Genomic DNA, 16,926 nt, shown 5'->3' on the forward strand with positions numbered 1-16,926 from the left:
AATCACATGTTAGGACACAAAACAATTCTCAATAAATTTTAAAAGGTCAAAATTATACAAAGGGCCAGGTGTGGTGTTTCACAGCTGTAATCCCAGCGCTTAGTGAGGCTGAGACAGGCAGATCGCTTGAGCCCAGGAGTTCAAGACCAGCCTGGGCAACATGGTGAAACCCTGTCTCTACCAAAAAAAAAAAAAAATTAGCTGGTGTAGTGGTGGTGAATGCCTGTAGCCCCATCTACTCAGGAGGCTGAGGCAGGAGAATGGCTTGAGTCTGGAAGCAGAGGCTGCAGTGATCTGAGATCATACCACTACACCCCAGCCTGCAGGACAGAGCGGGACCTGTCTCAAAAAAAACTAAACAGGACAGGCTTGGTGGCTCATGCCTGTAATCCCAGCACTTTGGGAGGCTAAGGTGGGTGGATGACCCGTGGTCAGGAGTTCAAAACCAGCCTGGCCAACATGGTGAAACCCCATCTCTACTAAAAATTACAAAAAATTAGCTGGGCATGGTGGCAGGCGCCTGTAATCCCAGGTACTTGGGAGGTTGAGCCAGGAGAATCGCTTGAATCTGGGAGGCAGAGGTTGCAGTGAGCAGAGATCATGCCACTGTACTCCACCTTGAACAACAGAGCAAGACTCTGTCTAAAAAAAAAAGAAAAATTATATATATATACACACACACACACACACACACACAGTGTCTTTTCCAACAAAAGTGTAATGAAGCTAGAAGCCAAAAATAGGAAAACCTGGATAATTTGCACATAAGTGAAATTTAAACAACATTCTTAAACAACCAGTGGCTCAAAGAAGAAATGACTAGAGAAAATGAAATACTTTCAGATGAATTAAAATAAAATGCAAGGTACCAAAATTTATGAGATGGTGTGACAGGAGTACTCAGTGAAGTTTATAGCTTTAAATGCTTACATTAAAAAAGAATGATCTCATGCTTGCTTTGTCAGCACATATAATAAAATTGGAACAATACAGAGATTAGCTGGGGCCCTGTGCAAGGATGACATGCAAATTTGTGAAGTGTTTCATATTTATTATATATATATATATATAAACAAAAGGCCAGGCATGGTGCCTCATGCCTGTAATCCCAGCACTTTGGGAGGCCAAGGTGTGCAGATCACTAGGTCAGAAGATCGAGACCATCCTGGCCAACATGGTAAAATCCCATCTCTACTAAAATACAAAAATTAGCCAGGCATAGTGGCAGGCACCTGTAATCCCAGCTACTTGGGAGGCTGAGGCAGGAGAATCACTTCAACCTGGGAGGCGGAGTTAGCAGTAAACCAAGATCATGCCATTGTGTTGCGGGAAGTCAGGGACCTCAAACGGAGGGACCGGCTGAAGCCATGGCAGAAGAACATAAATTGTACAGATTTCATGGACATTTATTAGTTCTCCAAATTAATAGTTTCATAATTTCTTATGCCTGTCTTTACTGCAATCTCTGGACATAAATTGTGAAGATTTCATGGACATTTATCACTTTCCCAATCAATACTCTTATAATTTCCTATGCCTGTCTTTACTTTAATATCTTAATCCCGTCATCTTCGTAAACTGAGGATGTATGTCACCTCAGGATCCTGTGATGATTGCGTTATCTGCACAAATTGTTTGTAGAGCATGTATGTTTGAACAATAGGAAATCTGGGCATCCAAAAGGAACAGGATGGCTGCAATTTTCAGGGAATAAGGGAGATAACCATCGGGCATGACTGCCTGCGGGACCAGACAGAACAGAGTCATATTTCTTTTCTTACAAAAGCGAACAGGAGAAATATCACTGAATTACTTTTCTCAGCAAGGAACAGCTGTGAGAAATAGAATGCATTCCCAGGGGTAGGTCTCTAAAATGGCCACTCTGGGAGTGTCTGTCTTCTATGGTTACAGATAAGGGATGAAATAAGCCCCAGTCTCCTGGAGCGCCCCCAGGCTTATTAGAATTTGGAAATTCCTGCCTAGTAAATTTTAGTCAGACAGGTTGTCTGCTCTCAAACCCTGTCTCCTGATAAGGTGTTATCAGTGAGAATGCATGCCCAGTGGGACATGAAACTTCATCAGCAATTCTAATTGTGCCCTGGTCCTGTGATCTCACTCTGTCCCCATTTGCCTTGTGATATTTTATTGCCCTTGAAGTATGTGATCTCTGTGACCCACACCCTATTTGTACACCCCTCCCCTTTTGAAATCTATAATAAAAACTTGCTGGATTTGCAACTTAGGGGGCATGATGGAACCTGCCGACACGTGATGTCTCCCCCAGACACCCAGTTTTAAAATTTCTCTCTTTTGTACTCTGTCCCTTTATTTCTCAGACCAGCCAACACTTAGGGAAAATAGAAAAGAACCTATGTTGAAACATTGGAGGCTGGTTCCTCCTACACTGTTGCACTCCAGCGTAGGCAACAAGAGCTAAACTCCATCTCAAAAAATAAAAATAAAAATAAAAAAAAGAAGAGAAGAAAGGAAAACTACACACCAATATCCTTTATGGATATAGACACAAAAATACTGAATGAAATACTACCAAACCAAAGCCAGCAGCTCACTAAAAGTGCTACACACCATGACCAGGTGGGACTTATCCCAGGAATGCAAGAGGAGTTCAACATAAGAGATCAATTGATGTAATGCACCACATTAGTGAAACAAAGGGGGAAAACATATTATCATCTCAATAGATGCAGAGAAAGTAGTTGACAAAATTGAACACCCTTTCATAATAAAAACATTCAGCTAGGAATAGAAGGAATTTCTCAAAAAGAATAAAGAGCATTTATGAAAAAATCCATAGCAAACATATTCATTGGTGAAAAATGGAAAGTGTTCCACTTAAGTACAGGAACAAAATAAGGATTCTCACTTTCACCACTACTACTCAACATTGTACTGGAAGTTCCAGCCAAGAAAATTAGACAAGAAAAAGATATAAAAGCATCTTAATTGGAAAGGAAGAAGTGAAACTCTGTTGTCAGATGACAGGATTCTATATTCAGAAAATTCCACATAATACATACACACACATATACACATATATGAACCTACTAGCCAGACATGGTGGCTCACACCTGTAATCCCAACACTCTGGGATGGTAATGCAGGCAGGTTGCTTGAGCCCAAGAGTTCGAGACCAGCCTGGGCAACACGGCAAAACCCCATCTCTACAAAAAGTACAAAAACCAGCAAGGTGTGGTGGCTCACGCCTGTCATCCCGGCTACTCAGAAGGCTGAGGTGGGAAGATCAGTTGAGCCAGGAGGTGGAGGTTATAGTGAGCCAAAGATTGCACCACTGTACTCCAGCCTGGGTGACAGAGCCAGACCCTGTCTCAAAAAAACAAAGAAATAAATAAACCTACTAGAGCTAATTTTAATTCAGCAAAATTGCAGGGTACAAAATCAACACACAAAAATTAGTTATGGAAATACACATGTTAAGATGGCCAACTAGATGCAGCCAGGTGCAACAGCTGCCACCGAGGGACTGATTTGACTGGTGCAGTCCTAACGGATCTTCAGAGGGAAGGCACTGGGAGTGGATGGAGGGAAGACACAGAAGCTTGGCTAAAGGGGGAGGAAGATGGGAGGCACCCTTTCATAGAGATGAAATAAAATCACTTAAAATAATAAATTAGATTTCAAGTAGGAATTTGAAAAGTACTATCATCATTTTCTTTATAATAAAGAATGTGACATGATATTTAAAGAAAATTATTTTTAGAAGTGTTCAATTTGACTTGCAACACTATCAGGCAAACACCCAAACTTTTCTTTGTTCAGGTTGCAAAATGTGAGTATTTCCTAAATTTGCTGTGTACCCTCAGGAATAAAGCGGAACACAATTTTCAAAATAAAAATGAGCAATTTAATACATTTAAATATGAATAAGTTTCCTAAAAATGATATATTAATAAACTTCAGTACTAAAATATATAAATCCTAAATAAATTTCCATTTCAATACTTCCTTTTGGTAGTTCTGTTTTCTCTCTCTTGATATAGAAACAACCTGTATGTATGCAGTTCAATTCCTTAGGCATATATAATTTGTTCACCTTAATTTAGAAAACATCAAGGCCATGCCTGGGAACAGAATTGGGGCATTATTTGTCTCTCAGCAGTGTGTTTTTAAAATTGTTATGAATAAATAAATTGACAGCATCCTTTCTAAGGTGAACAGACAATTTCAGTCAAGAATGCACACTATCAGGACATAAAATCTTCCCTACCTTTTTGAGAAATCCTAAAGTATTCATCAGGGAATAGATTTACACTTAGGTTTTATCATCTATCCTACACTGACATTTGGGGGCTGAATTTGTTGAGGCAATGGGTGCCTCTGTACAGCTGCAACCCAGATTGATCCTTTCACTACTATGCCTTGAGCAAAAACAGTCTTAGGTTACAGGAGTGAATTAGTGCCTTCTCGTTTCCTGCACCCTTTATTTCATGACCTAATCCCATGCATAGGACAAGTAAGAGTAGTCAGTTCATACTGATCTCAGCAGTTAGTAATATAAACAGATACTTGGCACACAGGGCATAATTTACATTTACTAAGAAAACGCTCAGAACAATTCATTGAAGTTTTTCTATACACACTTTCAGGGATTTTAATGAGTACTTGCTTATAAAACATTGACAACCTTACTCATAATTTTAAAGGGGTAAAAACTAATATGCAATATATCAAGGCAACAATACCTCAAACTGTTTTCCCAGAATATACTTTACAAAGAACCAAAGCAGGTAACTGACCACATTTCCTTTTTAGTTTACCTCGCTAGTTCTTTGAAGTTCTATTCACCAGTAGCTCTGTGAATAACTGTTTTAAAACAGATGGGATGAACATCTGGATAACACAACATATATATTTTTTTCTGTCAATAGCCTCATTGATGTGAGGAACATCTCCTCCCACACACACAGTCCTGTGCCTCATCTAATGTGTTAACACTTTGGATAATGACAACAACAGAAGTGAATACTAAATATCTCGTTCAAATTAACTCAAATCTGAGTGCAAATGTGGAAGTATCCATGCAATTCACAAACTGCTGCCAGAGCCTGTGTTTTTAACAGCAGTGTTTGATGATGTTGGCACTCTTGATCATTTTTCGTTTTGAAGTTACTGAGTTCAGTGATCCATCCTTTGTGTTTATTTGTCAGGACTGTGAATATCACAAACAATTTAAGATGTTTAGAATTAAATGTTGATTTATATCTCTCAGCCCATAGTGCAATCAAATTAGAAATCAAGACTAAGAAATTCACTCAAAATCATACAATTACATGGAAATCGAATATTCAACATTCTATTTCCACAGGAAATAGTGTTAAGATAGATACAGCCCCAGGTAGTGGCATAGGATCCCTGAAGAATATGAAATTGAAACTGTTTTCTTCTAATTAATAAACATTTATAAAAGTAACAGAGTAGAAAACATTTGGCAAGCCTATATGAACAATACTTATTCTGTTTTTATGATACCAACATAAAATAAGGGTAAAAATCAAGATTAATATTTTATTTTATTTTATTTTATTTTATTTTTTGAGACAGAGTCTTGCTCTGTCGCCCAGGCTGGGGTGCAGTGGACGGATCTCAGCTCACTGCAAGCTCCGCCTCCCGGGTTTAGACCATTCTCCTGCCTCAGCCTCCCGAGTAGCTGGGACTACAGGCGCCCGCCACCTCGCCCGGCTAGTTTTTTGTATTTTTTAGTAGAGACGGGGTTTCACCCTGTTAGCCAGGATGGTCTCGATCTCCTGACCTCGTGATCCGCCCGTCTCGGCCTCCCAAAGTGCTGGGATTACAGGCTTGAGCCACCGCGCCTGGCCAAGATTAATATTTTATTTTATTTATTTATTTATTTTTGAGACGGAGTTTCGCTCTTTTTGCCCAGGCTGGAGTGCAACGGAGCGATCCCGGCTCACCGCAACTTCCGCCTCCCGGGTTCAAGCGATTCTCCTGCCTCAGCCTCCCGAGTAGCTGGGATCATAGGCACGCGCCACCACGCCTGGCTAATTTTGTATTTTTAGTAGAGACAGGGTTTCTCCATGTTGGTCAGGCTGGTCTTGAACTCCCGACCTCCGATGATCCACCCACCTCGGCCTCCCAAAGTGCTGGGATTACAGGCGTAAGCCACCGCGCCCAGCCAAGATTAATATTTTTAAAAATAATTATGTAATATAGTAATTTCAAAAATGTTCCTGGAATTGAGCTTTTATTTAGGATTCATGCAGGTGCAGCCAAATTGCAACTATCTCATTTAACGGTCCCCATTTGCAGCAATGATTCAAAAGCTCAATTCTGATCATAGTGATATCAGAAGATTGTTGGTGTTTTAAGGAGAAAAAAAATGACTGGCATCCACTTTCCATCTAACGAAAGGCAAACATCAATTATTAAATGCTAAAAGTTACTACCGGGAATACAAAATGAAAACCTCTTCCAAAGAAATATGAAATGTAAATCTGGCAAATTTACTTAAAAGAGCTTCGAAGTGTAAAAACAGGGCTTTCTCTCTAGATAAATGCTTTCTATAAGTAATTTATCTTCTTTATAGAACAGACAACAGACCAAGACAACTTTTCGCACAGTGGTGGCTGTGCTCTGAATGCCAAGCCAGGCACCACAGACATTAGTACCAAAAGCGGAAGTAAGAAATTTACTGTATATACGAAGACTCTGAGGAATGTCCCATGTAGGTGAACAATAGCACTACTTGTAGTTTCTCATCATTAATGCCGTTAAACTCTATGTTAAATTCTGTGCCGATGAAAATTTTAAAAAAATGTATGTTAGTATTGTTTTGGTTACACTCATTTATTACAGAGTGCTGTAGTTTCTATTTGCAATTCTGTCTTTTCTATAAAATTATTAGTTTCTTGAGAGCAAAAACTGGTTACCACAATGACCAGTATATAGTTGGTGCTAAAAACACATATGTTGGATAACATTGAATACATATTCCTAATTTCAAAGTATATTGTATGTGTTACAATTTACTTAAAAAACAGACAAATTGCCAGTTTCACATTCACCATCTTTATTGATGGGTTCAAGTCTATGAAATTTTGCCTATCATATATCCCAAAACACATTAAAGCAGTTTCAAGGACATTTTAACACACTTAAGAAAAGGAGCTTCTGAATTAAAGCCCACCACTTTCATGTTAACATTAGTATATTTTGATTCCTTATAGTCACAATAGAGTTTATAAGACTTGTCCAAATTGAAGCTGAAAAATGTTATGACGGCCATTCACCTTTAATTAAATACAAGCATTAAAAGAAACACCGTTTGGCCGGCGCGGTGGCTCATGCCTGTAATCCCAGCATTTTGGGAGTCCGAGGAGGGCGGATCACAAGTTCAGGAGCTCGAGACCATCCTGGCTCACACGGTGAAACCCCATCTCTACTAAAAATACAAAAAATCAGCCGGGAGTGATGGCGGGCACCGGTAGTCCCAGCTACTCGGGAGGCTGAGGCAGGAGAATAGTGTGAACCCAGGAGGCGGAGCTTGCAGTGAGCCGAGATCGTGCCACTGCACTCCAGCCTGGGCGACAGAGCTAGACTCCGTCTCAAAAAAAAAAAAAAAAAAGAAAAGAAAAGAAAAAGAAATACTATTTATATTAGCAATAGAAAACAGAACTTCTTTTTATTTATTTATTTATTATTATTATTCTTTTTTGAGACGTTGTCTCCCACTGTGGCCAGGCTGTAGTGCAGTGGCACAATCTCGGCTCACTGCAACCTCCGCCTCCCGGGTTCAAGCGATTCTCCTGCCTCAGCCCCCCGAGTAGCTGGGACTACAGGCGCTCGCCACCACGACATTCAAGATTTTATTTTCTTACTCTTCTAAAATAGTTCATTTAACTTTTATTTATATTTTTCCAAAATTTATCAGCCACCAACTTACAGTGTGAGCCCACTCAAAGAAAAATTTAAGTCATCATTCAATTCTTAGGAAAATAATTAATACTTTTAAAACAATCAAGGTATTTATAGAAAGCATTTTGTATATGTATACTATTAATTCTATATGGTATATTATCACTCCTGCTATAATAACATTTTTATTAAAAACCTTGCCTTGAAAGATAATTTGGGATATCTCAAAAGAAGTAAAGTTCTGTATGATAAAAGAATCTGTTAATTATTTTCTATAAGCAATCTTAAGCTTTTTAATTTACCAAAATAAACACATTCAGTATAAGTTTTATGTGATATGTTGATTTGGAGTTTTCTAACAAAATAGTATATATGCATGCAATGGAAAATACATAAAGTTAAAATATATCCAGATTAAGGGAAGCTTACAAATGGAGACAATTCTTTTCACATATATTTATCATTGTTAGACAAATTAGTAAATAGTACATTGTGCATTCTAAAAAATCAAAAAGCATATTCTTTATTGTCTAGGTTCAATAATAGGCATTTGAAATATGATCTGTACCTGTGGATGAAATAAGCAAAAGAACATAAAATGTACGGATAAATAGGGTGAAATTCACAGAGACTACTTTTGCTGTCTTGCAACTGGGTCATTATGAGTATTAAGGATTTTTTTCAGTACGGTTCAGAATATTAATCAACGTCTTCTACTTACAGGAGGGTCTGCATCTTCAGCATAAACTGTTGTGATAGGTGAACCCTTGACTGCATCTGGAGCCACCATCCTTTTGTATATTCATTTACTAAAGACAGGAGGATAATCATTCATATCCTGTAAAACACAATTAGGAGTTTAGTACTTCAGTTGAAACCAGGTTAGGGATACAGTTACTAGATTGACTCCCACTCCTCATATCACACAACTCATTTGCTGCTGTCAGCCTTCCATCCTCTCAATTCCATTACTCTCACTTCAGACTGGCACCTTGGAGGAAACTGCCAGTTCTCATACAATATTAATGTGTGGATATCAACTGATGGCCATTCCACTGGAATGAAGTCTTTCACCATCAAAAACATACCTTTTGGAGACTGAGGTGAATCCTGAATTTTTTTCTAACTTCTAATGGTAAGAGGTAAAATTTTAACATTTGAAAACAAGAACAAGTTCCTTTAAAAGTTACATTCTGTGAAGCAGGAGTAAAAGATTTTTTTTTTTTTTTTTAAAAAAAAGCTCTTTATATGTTTTTGTAGCAATGTAAATTATTTTATATACTTAGCATAATGCTATGATTAGAACATTTCAGATACAAACTGTGAAATATCCTTTTTTGCCATTTTACATGATAAAAGGAGACTTTCTCTGTAGTGCACCACAGTAATGACACTTAAGATTAGATTTATTTATACACAGCAAACAATGTTAATTTACTGAATATTTGTTTCGGAGCAATTTATATGTATCTTATTTTATTTTTCCAATTTGGTGATATATATATACATTGTTACTCATGCATTGTTAAGTTCATTAAATAAATAGTTATCAGGTATTTTCCCACTTTTATCAGGTATTTAGCACTTCGGTGCTAGGCATTGAAGATACTGTTGTGACTCAAGAAAAAGATGTCCCTGTCTTTATGCCACTTAACTGCCATCAGGCTAGTAAAAATACTGATCTGCAGATAGGTTAGTGAAATCATCTGGAGGTACACAACTAACTGGTAATAGTATGTTCACAGGAAACAGAATATTATAAAACTGTAACTCTCGTGTATAAAATATTCTTAAGTAGAAAGACCAATTATGAAACAATCAAAAATAATAATTACAACCACTTTTCAAGACATAGTAAAATAAGATATAAGTAGAAACAACAAAAAGTTAAAAAGCAGGGGAGTGTAGAGTTTTTATTAGTTATTTTTTCTTGTCCATTTGTTATGCAAACAGTGTTGTTATTAGCTTAAAATAATGGTTTTTAAGATAGCATTTGCAAGCTTTATGACAACCTCAAACCAAAACACATGCAACAGATACATAAAAAATAAAAAGCCAGCTGGGCACGGTGGCTCACGCCTGTAATCCCAGCATTTTGGGAGGCCGAGGCAAGCAGATCACAAGGTCAAGAGATCAAGACCACCCTGGACAACATGGTGAAATCATGGATTCAAGAAAATGAAGAGAACACAAAAAGATGAAAAGATATCTCATGGTCATGGATTTCAAGAATCAATATTGGTAAGATATCCATACTACACAAAGCAATCCACAGATTCAATGCAATCCCTGTCAAATACCAATGACATTCTTCAAAGAAATAGAAAAAAATTTTATACTGTATATGGAAGCACAGGCAACCAAAGAAAAAAATGAACAAATGGGATCACATCAACTTAAAAAGCTTCTGGACAGCAAAGGAAAGAATCAACAAAGTGAAGAGACAACCCACAGGGTGAGAGCAAATATTTGCAAACTACTCATCTGACGAAGAATTAATAACCAGAATATATAAGGAGTTCAAACAACTCTACAGGAAAGCATCTAATAATCCGATTTAAAAATGGGCAAAAGTTCTAAACAAAAATTTCTCAAAGGAAGACATACAAGTGACGAACATGTATGTAAAAAGGTGCTCAACATCATTGATCATCAGAGAAATGCAAATCAAACTTACAATGAGACACCATCTTACACCAGTTAGAATGGCTTTTATCTGAAAGTCAGGCAATAGCAAATGCTAATGAGGATGTGGAGAAAAGGGAGCCCTCACACACTGTTGGTAGGAATGCAAATTAGTACAACTGCTATGGAGAACAGTATGGAAGTTCCTATAAAACTAAAAATAGAGCTATCATACGATCCAGAAATCCCACTGCTAGATATATGCCCAAAAGAAAGAAAATCAGTATATGAAAGAGATATTTGTACTCCCATGTTTATTGCAGCACTGTTCACAATAGCCAAGATTTAGAAGCAACCTGAGTATACATCAACTGAATAATGGATAAAGAAAATGTGGTACAGATACACAAGGGAGAACTATTTAACCATAAAGAAGAATGAGATCCTATCATGTGCAACAACGTAATCGATGAAAGTTAAAAGTACACGAGACAGGCACTTTCTGGGGTCTCCCAGCAACCAGTGGGTGATATTTACGGAGCCATGGGAGAGATTCTTTACTACTTAGATACACTATTTTTAATCCTGGGCATGTACATTTTCTTTGTTTTCTCTGGTTTGCATCTTTATAGGAAATATGTTACATCTTAGTCCTAACACTCTAGAATCGTAGAATTAAAGATATTTTGTCCTGCTATCACCAAGTTCGGTGACAAATATAATATAAAGAGCACACCAATACGAATCTGAAAATGCAGAATAGAAGAGAGGGAAACAGTTGAAAGCCATACTTCAAAACAACCCCAACAGAACAATTGGCAAATTGTAAAAAGCAATATTGAATCTGACCATACACCCACTAGCTGGTTCACAGAAATTATCATTTATTCAAATTCCTACCTCCAGACGAGGGAAGTACAATAGGTATGCTGTAGATGAAATGTCCAGAATTTCTGTTTTGTTTGAGTCTAGGACAACCTTCTGGTCTCTCAAGCGTCAGCTTCTCTGATGAATCAAAAGCAGGACCCTATCAATACTGTCATGATGGAGCATCGGTGGCACATAACTGCCTCTCAGGTGTCCACGGTTTCACAAATGCTGCCTTGGTACTGCGCATTGAGTTTTCCTCTAGAAAAGTTATACTTTTTCTTCTATTCTATGGGGTAGGAATATTTTTTTGTGGAGAAGGAAACTCTGCTGAAAGGTGGAAATCTTAGCTTCATTTTCCAAGACCCACTGTATTTAACAATAACCTCAGCCCTTGTTACAAGGTGAACTTGATGATATTTCACTTCTCATCCTTTCACCCCTCCCTGCCTACTCCCACACCTGCATGCTAAGACAGGCAAACACAATCAAAGGTGAATCTAGTCTCTTTTCTTTACAGAAGAATGTCTCCTTCTCTCTTACTCCCATGCAACCATTCTATCCAAAATTATAATGAGCAAAATGACTTGGGTCATCTGTTTATCTCAGACAAGTTCTTTATACTCCTTATAATGCTGCTTAGTATCATACATCCATTTACATATTCAACTTTTCAGATTCATATTCAGTTTTCAGTTTGCTGTAGAACAGACCTTTTCTTTCTGTGCATTTTCTATATTATCTTACAACACAGATTCTAAGACCAGATTTCTATTATAACTTTGTTGGTAAGGCTAGATATCACTCTGGATCCTTTTCAATTGTTTAGAATTTTATTTTCATTTTCCAGAGATTTGCTTATATTATCTAATTTACTATCACCACAGATTCAGTTCTTCTAAATATTTAGTATATCGAGAATTATACAAGAAAAATATCTACAATTAAAATACATGAGTAAATATCTAGTACATACAAGGAAAAAGCCTTGTTGATGTTCTATAAAATCTTTTCAAGAAAAATGTATGTTATTTGTATGATCATCACAGGTTTTGTTTTGGCTTCTTAAAACTTGACACAAGAAAGCTGTGTGCAGGAGTCTTGATAAACTTTTATTTATACTGTGGAAATATTGTTTTTCCAAATAATACTTGAAATTTCCTGTTCTTGCTCCAATTTTAAACAGGTTTCATGGACTAGACATTAAACACGTCATCTTTTGTTTTTTCCTCTTGTTTACAAAAGAAATTACGTTTCTGCTCATTTTGAAAGAAAGAATTTCAAGATGCTTTCCTGTGGTGGCTTTTTGGGTCCAAGTATCTCCTAGCAAATACCATGCAATTATGTTATCAACAAAACAGCTTTTCAGTACTGCAAGTAAACAGACCAAGTATAGACAATTTGCAAAGTTGGTAAAGACTACATTTGTGGAGAAATGAGAATTGCATTCCATTCTTCTCTTCAAAAAACAAAAAACAAACAAAAAAACCAAGGATAATAATATTTTTATGGGCCTCAGTAGTATACACTAGAATTTTAAAGTTCTATTTGTGGTAATCCCCACCCTGAGTTATCAGAAAAGAGGAAAGCAAGTGTCAGTCTACATTTGGGAGAATTTTCTACAAATTTTATTATGCTTAGATGAACTTGGAAAAAATTAAAAGTGATATTACATAAGTCTAGAGTTAAATGTTAAGTTTTGCTTTAAATGTATAATAAATAGGCAATGACTTTGCATGAGTCAGGACGCCTTGACCAAAGGAATGTTTATTTAGAGAATATCTTATTCTCTAAATAAGATAAAGCAACTGAGACAACACACATCAGACCAACACTCTTCTCTATCTGAGGAATAAATTATCTTTCCAGCTGCTGATGTAGAAGCGTTAAGTAATACCCCCGTATTAAAATAAAACGGTGGTGAGGCAACATAACGAACTTTTTAAGAGGGATGAAACCCAGAAACAGAATGAGGGTTATTTAGGGCATATCTTACTTTTTGAGGTGATAATTTTGGACATAATTTAAAATAATAAAAGCCATCTATGACAAATGTACAACCAATGTCATACTGAATGGTAACAATCTGGAGGCATTCCCCTTGAAAAGATAAACAAGATAAAGATGTCCTCTCTTATCACTCCAAGTCATCATAGTAATGGAAGTCCTGGCCAGACCAATAAAACAATAGAATGAAATAAAACCCATCCATTTAGGAAGGGAGGATGTCAAACTATCCCTGTTTGCAGATGATGTGATTCTACACCTAGAAAACCCCATAGTCTCTGTTCCAAAGCTCCTTGATCTAATAAACTTCAGCAAAGCTTCAGGATACCAAATCAATGTGCGAAAATCAATAATAGCATTCATATGTACCAACAACATTCAAGTTGACAGCCAAATCAAGAATGCAATCCCATTTACAAGAGTCACACAAAAAAGTACCTAGGAAAACAACTAACCAGGGTGGTGAAAAATCTCTACAATGAGAATTTAAAATATTGCTCAGTGAAATCAAAGATGACAGAAACAAATCGAAAAACATTCCATGCTTGTGGAAAGAAACAATCAACATCATTAAAATGGCCATATTGCCAAAAACAAAGTACAGATTCAATGCTATTCCTATTAAACTACCAAAGACATTATTCACCGAACTAGAAAAATGTATTCTAAAATTCATATCAAACCAAAAATGAGCTTGAATAGCTAAGGCAATCCAAAGCAAAAAGAAAAAAGCTGAAGATGTCACATTTCTTGACTTCAAACTATACTACAATGCTACAGTAACCAAAATGGCATCATACTGGTATAAAAACTGACACATAGACCAAGGGAACAAAATAGAGATCCCAGAAATAATGCTGCATACTTATAACCATCAGATGTACAAGAAAGTAAATAAAAACAAGCAATGGAGAATGGACTCCCTATTCAGCAAATGGTGCTGGGATAACTGGCTATACATATGTAGAAAAATGAAACTGGACCCCTTCCTTACACCATGTACAAAAATCAACTCTAGATAGATTGAAGACTTTAATGTCAAACCTAAAACTATAAAAACACTGGAAGATAACCTAGGAATTAACATCCTGGACATAGGCCCTGGCAAAGATTTTGTAACAAAGATGGCAAAAGCAATTGTAACAGCAAAAATCAACAAATGTGACTTAATTAAACTAAAGAGCTTCTGCAGAACAAAAAGAAACCTATCAACACAGTAAACAGGCCACCTACAGAATGGGAGAAAATGCTTACAAACTACACATCTGACAAAGGTCTAATATCCAGAATCTATAAGGAATTTACAAATCAATAAGCAAACAGCAAACCATCCCCTCAAAAAGTGGGCAAAAATATGAACACACACTTTTCAGAAGAAGACGGACATATGGTGAACAAGCATATGAAAAAATGCTCATCATCACTAATCATGAGAGCAATGCAAATCAAAACCACAATGAGATACCATCTCACACCAATCAGAATTGCTTTTAAAAAGTAAAACAACAACAACAGCGAAAACACGCTGGTGAGGTTGAGGAGAAAACGGAACACTAATACACTGCTGGTGGGAATGGGAAATAATTCAGCCATTGTGAAAAGTAGTTTGGCGATTTCTCGAGGAACTCAAAGTAAAATGACCATTTGACCCAGCAATCCCATTTTTAGGTATATATCCAAAGATAAATAAATTGTTGTACCATAAAGACACATGCACGTGTATCATTTATGTCATGCTATTCACAATAGTAAAGATATGAAATCAATCAACCTAAATGTCCATCAATGGTAGACTGAATAAAGAAAATGTGGCACATATATGCCATGGAATAACTATGCAGCCACAGAAAAGCATGAGATCGTGTCCTTTGCAGCAACATGGATGCAACTAGAAGCCATTATCCTAAGTGAACTAACATAGGAACAGAAAACCAAATACTGCACGTTCTCACTTAGAAGCAGAAGGTAAACAATGAGTACAGAGGAACACAAAGATGGGAACAACATACACTGGGGGCTGCTTGAGGGTGGACAGAGGGAGGAGAGTGAGGATAAAAAAACGACCTATAAAGGTACTATGTTTATTACCTGAGTGGCAAAATAATCTGTACAATCAAACCCTGTGACAGACAATTTACCTGTATAACAAACCGCACATGTATGCATGAACCTAAATTAAAAGCTTTAAAGAAAGAAAAGTGTTGGAAATTACTCAGAATCATTTGAATAACTCAGCTGAGCATGCCCTAAACCTTTTGAATTAAAATAATAATATGTCTTCAGTTACAAGACACAACATATGTTAAGATATAACATTTTTATTTTATTTTATTTTATTTTTTGAGACACAGTTTTGCTCTTGTTGCCCAGGCTGGAGTGCAGTGCCGTGATCTCAGCTCACTGCAACATCCATCTCCCAGGTTCAAGCGATTCTCCTGCCTCAGCCTCCTGAGTAGCTGGGATTACAGGTGTGTGCCACCACGCCCAGCTAATTTTTTGTATTTTTAGTAGAGACGGGGTTTCATTATGTTGGCCAGGCTGATCTCTACCTCTTAATCCCAGGTGATCCACCCACCTCGGCCTCCCATTACAGGCGTGAGCCACCGCATCCGACCAAGATGTAACATTTGTCTATCAAAGTTTTATAAGTTACAATAGCAAAGACTTGGAATCAACCTAGATGCTCATCAATGGTGAATTAGATAAATACAAAAGGGCACACGTACACCATGGAATACTATGCAGCCATGAAAAAGAATAAAATAATGTCCTTTGCAGTAACATAGATACAGCTGGAGACCTAAACAAATTATCCTAAACAAATTAATTCAGGAACATGAAATCAAATACTGCATGTTCTCACTTCTAAGTGGTAACTAAATATTGGGTACTCATGGACATAACGATAGACACTGAAGATTAATAGACAGAAATTGGGTGGGTTAGGAAGTGAAGAAGCAGGGGTTGAGAAAGTGATTATTGGGTACTATATTCACTATCTGTTTGACAAGGTCATTCATATCCCAAACCTCAGCTTCATGCAATATACTTATGTAACAAATGTGAACATGTAATGCCTGAATCTAAAATAAAAGGTGAAAATGTGAAATAAGACACTAAAAAAAGAAAAAGTAGTGGAATACTTCCTGTGTTTCACTGTGATTGCAGAATTATCTTAAAAAAATCCAGACCCCAAAATTTTATGGTTAAGAACATTAACCTACCGGAAAAATACAGTTATACTAATTATGTGTTGGTGAAATCTTTCTTCACATCATTACTTTGTTGTCTAAGAAAACCAATAGCATATATCTAGCTATTCAGCAGCATAACAATCAAACAATAACCTAAGAAAAGTGATGATTTCTTCTTCCATCATTTCAAATAAAAGAAAATCTGGCCGGGCGCGGTGGCTCAAGCCTGTAATCCCAGCACTTTGGGAGGCCGAGACGGGCGGATCACGAGGTCAGGAGATCGAGACCATCCTGGCTAACACGGTGAAACCCCGTCTCTACT

At 37.1% G+C, this 16,926-nt stretch overlaps 1 pseudogene; it reads left to right on the forward strand.

Annotated features, from left to right (window-relative positions):
• The first annotated feature begins 953 nt into the window (after nucleotides 1-953).
• On the forward strand, nucleotides 954-1,053 carry LOC126963428 (uncharacterized; annotated as a pseudogene).
• The last annotated feature ends 15,873 nt before the right edge of the window (nucleotides 1,054-16,926 follow it).

This window comes from Macaca thibetana, chromosome 9 (assembly GCF_024542745.1).
Source record: "Macaca thibetana thibetana isolate TM-01 chromosome 9, ASM2454274v1, whole genome shotgun sequence".
In the NCBI taxonomy this organism is placed as follows: domain Eukaryota; kingdom Metazoa; phylum Chordata; class Mammalia; order Primates; family Cercopithecidae; genus Macaca; species Macaca thibetana.